Raw genomic sequence first — 8812 nt, forward strand, 5'->3', positions numbered from 1 at the left:
ATATAGGTCTCGAAGTGGATGATATAATTGTCGGGTTCTCTCGCAAGCCTGTTTTGTTGAATGCCTCAAGCACAAACAACAATCCCCCAACATGATTACACTTACCAAGCCCACGGGGGCCAGTCCTAGCCTGACCGACGGCCAGCAGATTTACACTCTTCCAATGTCCGATTTCATGACAATAGTTACATGTACACTCAGAATTCTGTGGAGTGCGGCGGGGAGTTGGGTTAAATATATTTTGCGGAATAAACGGGTTTTGCGGAACGTGGATTCTGTCTTTCAACGGACTGTCTTTTCTGCGGGGTGGATTATTGAAATCAGATGTCACAGACAGCTGTTTTATTGTTGTATTATTATCTTATTGTTGGTGCCATTTATTGGATGCAATAGGCAATAGCGTGGTGTATGCTCTTGTGACTAGAGCTATTTGCCGTAAATTGGCCCTTGCATTAGTCCACGACGCTCATGGTGGGCTGTGCCTTTTCGTACTGTGACAGGATGTGCTGCAGCATACCCCTGGGCCTGTTCTTTATGAAAGCTGGCAGCTTGCTATTGTAGACACTATACCTTGCGGACGTTGAGATGTATGTAACAAAAGAAAAATACTACTTTACTAATAATAACATTTGAGACAATTATTTTCTCTGCTTACAGGTATGGTGCCTATGCTTCTTTGAATTATTAAATAAAATAAATGAATTATTAGATGTATGCAAATTAAAACAAATATCGAGTACATTTGTACATGAAAGTATCTTCCATTTCAATTTATTTACACTGGGTTTCTTTAGGATGCTTTATTTTCTGGAATGAAACTGGTAACAACCCTTATCACCTTGTCTTCCCTAGAGGGTGTCCAGATGGCGAAGACATCGTCAATGTATACATATATATCTCCACCATATCCATGGTTGGGTTGTCTTTTTGTAGATATGTTGGTCCTCAAATGTTCCCATGATTATGTTTGCATATAATGGAGCCATTCTTGTCCCCATTGCCCATCCCTGGGTCATGCTCCAGGCGATTCCTTCGGAAGGAGAGGTAGGCGTCCTTTCCCATTTGGTTGGCGTCCGAAGTATCCATCTCAATGTCGGGAGGTGCCACACTGCCGCGCCTGAGCTGTAATCCTTCTCTGCTGGGCTGTAATTAATCTCTGCTGGTCTGTCCTCCTCATCTGTGCTGTCGTCCTTCTAATTCTCTTCTGGGCTGTCCTCGACTGGTCCTCCTGAAAGAGAGGTGCAGGCTTCACGGCTTCGACGGGTCTCTCCATCGCCGGTAGCCGCTTAGCCCGGTTCTCACACAGCTTCCGCCAGGCGTCGCGCCGGTGTGCCAGTCTCCCTACGATTGCACATGCCGTACCGACCACAGGTGACTCAGACTTAGCGTCGCTCAGGATCGTAACGATAGAAAAACGGTACAGCGGAGCTCTTCAAAAGAACGTCCGTCCGGTGAGAAGTCTCTCGCGGAATGAAGCAAACAGACAGTCGAACCTCAGGCCTTTATGTGAATACACGTATATCTTGAATTCATAATAAAAATTCTCAAGCTCCTGATGTAATGTTGCTTGCCTTTTCACAAAGTTATCATTGTCAAATTCAAAATCAGAAAAATTACCTGATTCTTGTATAAATGTACGTTTTACGATATGTAAAAAATCCATCCAGTAAGTGCATCTAGCAAGTGAAAAATGTGTAGCCCCTGAGTGAGTAGTAGTTGCAAGTTGATTGATCCCGGCTTCACAATTCCCGAATAGATCTTCATGAGCAATGATTGGAATTTTTTCAACAAGTGTCAATCACTAATGAAAGGAATTAACCAATCTAAATCATTACCGTAATTATCCTTCAATTAAAACAAACGGTTCTAAAGTTTGCCATCGGCGGGAACTAACAGATGTTGACCTTTTTCCCCAACTTTGAAGACATTAAACAAATAATCTACAACAGTCTTCACATTTTCTATTTTGTCTGCAATTTCATTGAGAACACACACATATACGTGATTTTGGAGCTTTCATGTTCCTTTTCTTCCTCTATGTAATATTTGCTCGGACTTGAAAGGGCTTGGTAAGGAATTTGAAGCTCTGCCAGTCTTTGCATGTGCACGATGGTATGTTGTCGATTCCAAAGAAATAGTAAGGTGTGTGCTCATGGGGGTTGGAGCTATTTACGGTAAAATGGCCCTTGCCTTTGTCCACAATGTTGTTGTTGACGGACTGTGCCTCTTCGTACCGTGACAGGATGTTCTGCACCATGTCCCTGGGCCTGTTCTTTATGAAACAAGGCAGAATGCTATTTATATATATTGTAGACGCTATACCCAACTGAGAATCGGACGTTGAGCTCTATGTACCTAAAGAAAAGACGAGGGATAAACTACTTTTCTAGTAATACTATTTGAGAGACAATTACTTCCTCTGCTTACAGGTATGGTTCCCATACTCCTATGAACTATTAGATGTATGCAAATAAAAATAAAAAACATCATGAGTAACGTTACATTTGTACATGATTCAATGATTGACTGTCAGCCATTACATCGAAACGTATGTTCTATTTCAGCTTACTTGCACTGGGTTTCTGGAATGAAACTGGTAACAGCCCTTGTTACCATCTCGGTTAGGCAGCAGTTTTTGTATCCTTCGAGATGATTGTACTTTATACTTTGAGTCTCGTTCTGTCTACCGATGCCATTGTTGGTATATATGGCTACTGTCATATTTTCTGGTTGAAATGCCTGCACCCATTTCTACACGAGACAAAATATAGAAACATTCAGGATCGGATTACTTACTTACCCAAAGGAGTGAAGTAATAATTACTATCTTAATGCAGCCTTGCTTTGGGCATCTTGTCTGCATTTGTATCTGTATAGCCAATATAACTGCCATTTAGTGTTACACACCCGAATCTGTATCTCTATAGCCAGTATAACTACCCTTTCGCGTAACACACCAGGTTCTCAGCTCTGCAATAGCTGGTAATGTTACACTGAACGACTTGTCACACTTAACCTTTGCACATATATCTGACACAGGTGGTTCACGCCAGAGCCCCAGACGTCACCTGTGTCCGTCAAACCAGTAGTGTTGTGTGTAACATGATTTACAGGTAGAGCGAATATACTACTACTGTTGGGGGGGGGGGGGTACTTCACCAAAAAATATCATGACTCGGCAGGACATAGCAAAAATGGTGCATGAAATAGTAATAATAGAACATGTAGGCGGTCAACAAAAGAAGTGAGCAACTTACTCATGATGGCCACAATGTCTTGCAAGTTGTCTTTCTGGCTGGTGCCGCGGCGGAACCTCAGATCGCCGAGCTGCGGGAAGAAAGGAAAGAAAGAAGCCATTAGCTGCAGGATCCTGCTTTGGCGCTGACCCACTCTCCAATACTCCCATCTAATCAACAGGTAAAACTTGGATGCTGCATCGATCTACATAAAAAAGAAAATCCTCCGTGGATCCTCATTCCACAACAGGAGTCCTGTCCGAAGATAGGAACATCGCTTCCTGCCCTGCGTAGTCGGGACGGCAGTCGACAGTAGTATAGTCGGATGGCGATTTATAGTTTGCTTCATTCTCTTCCACCCATTATGTGGCTGTATTGGTACCTTTTCTTAGTATCTTGTAACTTTGATTACAAATAAGTGAGTTTTTTTGACAACAAATATCTGCTCTTTGTACTAGTGCTTCAAATATATTGACATCTATGAAATTAAAGAAACGAATACGATCGGAAGTTTGTATTTCTCTTGCACAAGAAATGCACATACGTCTACTAAATCCTTTAAAGATTTCTAAAGTTTGAAAATGGTGCTGAATATGGTGGTTTCTATGTCTTCATCACAAGATATGGCCTTAACAGTCACTTGAATTAATCTGATTTTTGGTCGGTTTTCTTATGTTTAAATTTTGTAATGGAATGGGGACCTCGTACATTATAGAAAATATGATTCAATTAATCAATTTTGTTCTTCCCCATTGGCGTGCAAACGAACCACAGCCCTAGACTTGCGCGCTCTGTTGATGTCGACGTGGACTGACAATGCAATGTGCATCTGTGCACTTCGGCTTTGACTCTCAGTCGTCTTTTCGATAACTGCCAAAGCATACTGCAGTGCTCCGCCCTGGGCCTTATTCCAAACAGCATAGCGTTGTTAAGCCAGAGACCACTGAAAAGGCTGTCTTTGTTGTACGGCCCAATAAGCTTCTTCTTCTCTAAAATCTTTATTTTGGCTGCGCTTAACGGGTCCTTGCAGTTTGGCCTGTTCCCCTTTTTCTCCTCTTTCAAACTCTTCCGCTTCGCCACAAAGAATTTGGAAACACGAATACTTCAAGTGTACCACTTTCAGCTACATTTGTAGTTTAAATCTGTAGCTTATAACTTCATTTGATGCAACATCGCGACTCCTGGTCTTTCTTGCTTTAGGAGCTTGGACCCCTTAGGTGAGTGTAACAGTGGCCTTTTGGCCGAATCGGTGGCGTGCTGGGTTTGTGGTCTGGCGGCCCCAGGATCGGGTTCGAATCCCGATCGTTCTGTGTGTGTTTCGTGTCTGGTTGTTGTAAGCCCCATCGATTGCGGCGGTAGTAAGAACTGCTTCACCATCTGTAACTTTCTTGCTCTGCACCTGCTGAATCTTGCCCGATTTTGCGCTAATGAATCCTTCATTTCTGACACGACAAATCCGACAATTTGTGATGTTTTTTTTTTAGTTTACTTTGACTTTATGTTGGCGTCTCAGTCTCATTGAGCAATGTTGTTGCACCTGTTGTGCCTACCGGCAGCTTCGTTGGTTTGGGACCTCTGGTGGCACCTTCTTGCCTATCCGCTTCCTGGTACAGTTTAAACCTTTTAGTGTGAAATCTGCACGACGTACACCGTAATGCCTCTTTGTAACCGGTACCAAATTTTAATTCGAATTCTGGTGGCATTGTAGCTTTGGGGTTGCCAATGTGGTGCAGATGAATATGTCTGACATAGGCATAGCTGGGACTGCCAGCTGAAGCTTTCCTTACTAAATGAAAGTACGACTGTGTCCCAAAGACCATCAACAACAGGTGCTAGGCACAGTTGATATGATTGTCTGTCAGCCACTCGCGGATTTGCAGTTGTCTTCGATCTTCCTCAGTCAACCTGGTATGGTTAATTGTCGAGCAGTCACCCTGTCCCTTCTCATCATTAGGCTTAGGGGTAGGTCCGGCAGATTGTTTTCCTCAATGTTGGTCAGGTCTACCACTGTGGGCTGAAGGCTATCTTCTGTGTCAACATCATGAACCCGGATATTACACCGGAAGTTCACCATCATCATCTCAAAGCCATTTTACTCAAACTTGAAATCTTTCTCTTCTGACATGATACAAAATGTGTTACTCCTATTGTCATGAAGTAACTTCAAATAAATTTCATGAGCTTCTACCAAAACAATTGAATTATCGTCTAGAAATTGTTCACATGCGTATAAAGTGACTTTGTATAGAATAAACGCTGAAGGAGTCTAATGAAATCATCTATTTGAAAACCACTCAGCTTTTTTAACGTTCCATTCAAAGTAGGAGGGTTATCATTATGATGTAGAGTGTTGACTCTTTTTAGCACCATATAATATTGATTACAAAGAAGAGACATTGGATAAATCATCAATACTACAAATGCCTGCCCTTTCAGCTTCAGCTTTATCAATATTCATAAAATTAAAGAAACGGAATTTGTGACAAACGTCTGCTTTTTCTTTCGCAATTTCTACAAATGCAAGAATCATCATTCAGAGAGTCATCTGAATGATTTTTGTTAATTCTGATGACCAATTTTTTGGGTGTCTGAAATCACTTTGTAAATTAATTCTTACTAATTTCCTCTTTGCAACATACTTTGGAACATATTGGACCACATGGCCTACCTGAGAGAATCAAAGATAGAGACATGCTTAATAGAGTGAGAAAGATGTAATAAAAAAAAGACCGGTGACCTTTGGCGATTTTCATTGTAAAGCGCAAAAAAAGTTTAACAGTCATTCGGCTAACTGGCTCATCATATTTCCCTAAATTAGACCATACATTATGTTACCTAGCGTAATCTTTAAAAGGAACAAAAAAATCTGCATAGAACAACAGTAAACGACAGTTACCCCTGGTCCTGTAGCATCCAAAATGTGGAATAATTACATAATGTACCTTCCAGGGACCTGGCCACTGCTTAAACAACCCGGAAGCTATGTTCTGCAATGCTGTCGTCCTCGGCTGTGCTGTCCTCCTCCTCGGCTGGAGGAAACGTGTGTTGGTAATATTGATTCCCTATGTTTGGGTCGTTGCAAAGGGTTGAGGACACTAAAGACATAGATAGACGGACAATGGAATAACACGTCTGGACACTTCTGATGCCAAAACATAACTCCACTTGAATAGATGATGGTTCAAACTCTTCTTCTGGATAATATCAAAATTTTATTCAGACGTTTCGGAAGACATCCATCTTCCTTCCTCAGTGACATGAAAATGAAGACAAACAATTTTTCGGAACAAAGAATAATTCTTATGTTCTAAATAAACAAAAAAGGTAACGGCTAAGGTGTTCTAAAATAAACAACACAGGTAACTATTGAGATGTTCTAAACAAAGTTCTAAATAAACATAAGGTAACTGACAAGGTTCTATAATACATTCAAGCAAGTAAAACTAAACTAACAAGGAATAAGATATAAAAATATAATAAAGTGTATACATAAAACCATCAATCACTTCAGTAAACTATCCCAAGCACAAGAAAGCTCAGTTCTCAACCCACCCCTACGGTTAAGCGAAGGACGATGAATCCTCTCATAAATGGCCTCCCTTACCCTCCTCTCAAACCAGCGAGATTCCGTGTCTAAAATGTCTGTATTATGTAAAGAGAATGAATGATCATTGTGAATGTTCAGATGATGCCAAATGGCCGATGAAAACCTGCTAGTACTCCCCCTACAATGCTGTTTGTACCTTTCTTTCAGGGGCTGACTTGTTTCACCAATGTAAGTCTCCAAACAATTCGGGTCATTGCATTTCAGTCTGTAAATGACATTAGATTTGATGTTCTTTTTAACTTTGTCCTTTGGGTGCACCAGTCTGTGTTTCAACGTTGAGTAGGGTTTGAAATTTGTGGCGATGTCATGACTTTGTAGGATCCATCTTATCTTTTCTGACACACCTTGAACGTAAGGAATTGTAATGTTGACTGTCTTTGTCCGTTCCAACAGTGAGTTCCTTATCAGTTTCCTAGATTCGTGGGAGGGTTTCAGAGCTTCATTGAAGGTCCAAGGTTTGTATCCACACTTGGATAATGCCGTCCTAAGATGTTCCTGTTCTTTCGTTTTAGCTTCAACAGAAGTGACGATAGTATCTGCTCGGTTGTACAAAATTCTTATGACGCCGAGTTTTTGCTCTAAAGGGTGGTGTGACTCAAATTGAAGATATTGATCTGTGTGGGTTGGTTTGCGGTAAACTTCTACATTGATACCATCAATCCCTATCCGTAGCTGTGCATCCAGAAAAGGTAGTGTGTTGTCATGACTCATCAAGGGAAGCCCACAAACAAATCATCTGTCATTTTGTATGGATTTTCTTGTAGTACAAAGTAAGTTTGATATGTCCTGAAAATTTTACCCAATCACTATAAATTCAATAGAGAAATAGTCAATATTAGGCTCCTTTATGCTCATCTTTATGCAAATTAATTTCCCAGTTTAATTGCTTAAAATCAATGATATAGCATATCTAGGTCATATTATTTAAGTGATTAAGGCTATCATTACACTTGATCATTTATGACTCCTGTATTTACCCACCACATACAATCATCGTAAAGATTCTGAAGCTTCTGTGAAAGCCCAAAATCCTGTATGTGCAGTTATTGATTTTGAAAAATGAATAGATATTATGTTTTTAAAAAAACTGTTGAACTGCCAAAACAGAGAAGCATGCAAAAAGATTCAATGCTTTGCCAAAAGTTGGTTGCTCTAGCACTCTCCTAACAATGTGCGCGCCTTGCTTGTACTTCGGGAAGTGGATGCTGAAGATGCCGTTTCCATCCCTGGTTCTTGCCTACGCCCCACTCTACCTACGCCCTGTGTGCGTTTTCATTGAAGTGTGGTGCTGCAAGGAGCACCCTGAAATGCACGAGAGCACAAACAGTGTAATCATTCTACAATAAAGCTACCCACATGTACATACTAAATATCACTACAGTTGGTCCAGTAACAAGAACAACAGTAAGAATTCTTGCGAAACTTATTCACAAATTTGACCAATGTTTAGTATCATAAATACTTGCGCATAATTATAAACAGGAGGAACTTTTATATCCTCTAGTATTTCTCATAGAAGATTTCACTTTGATTACCTGTTCTTTGTCCCTTGGTATGAAAAGTGATACATTTTTGGCGCAAAATGTAGGATGAGACTATGAAATGCCCCGAGATATGACGTCTGGTAGGATGGGGAAAGTCGTTTTATGTCGTTGCAGAGTTACGTGTCATGTTATCGACATTTATTTGCTATTATTTCTCTGTCTAGTGTAAACGTTTAGGCACGGAAAATAAATGTATATAGCTACAAGTTCGGAGGTACAATCAATTCAATAAAGTTCAAAAGATAACATAAATTTCGGGGGACTGGTCGTGGGACGTCAAATAATTTGGCGCGCTTCCGCATTCCCCCAGCTTGACAATGTTGACGTGTGGGTTCGCCCACGTAGCTTTAAATCATTTTTTCACGGATAGGACTGCAAAAAGTCAGTCAGAAAGGCACAATCTGTTCGTAGAAGCTCTCGGAGAG

Source organism: Branchiostoma floridae, chromosome 12 (assembly GCF_000003815.2).
Source record: "Branchiostoma floridae strain S238N-H82 chromosome 12, Bfl_VNyyK, whole genome shotgun sequence".
In the NCBI taxonomy this organism is placed as follows: Eukaryota; Metazoa; Chordata; class Leptocardii; order Amphioxiformes; family Branchiostomatidae; genus Branchiostoma; species Branchiostoma floridae.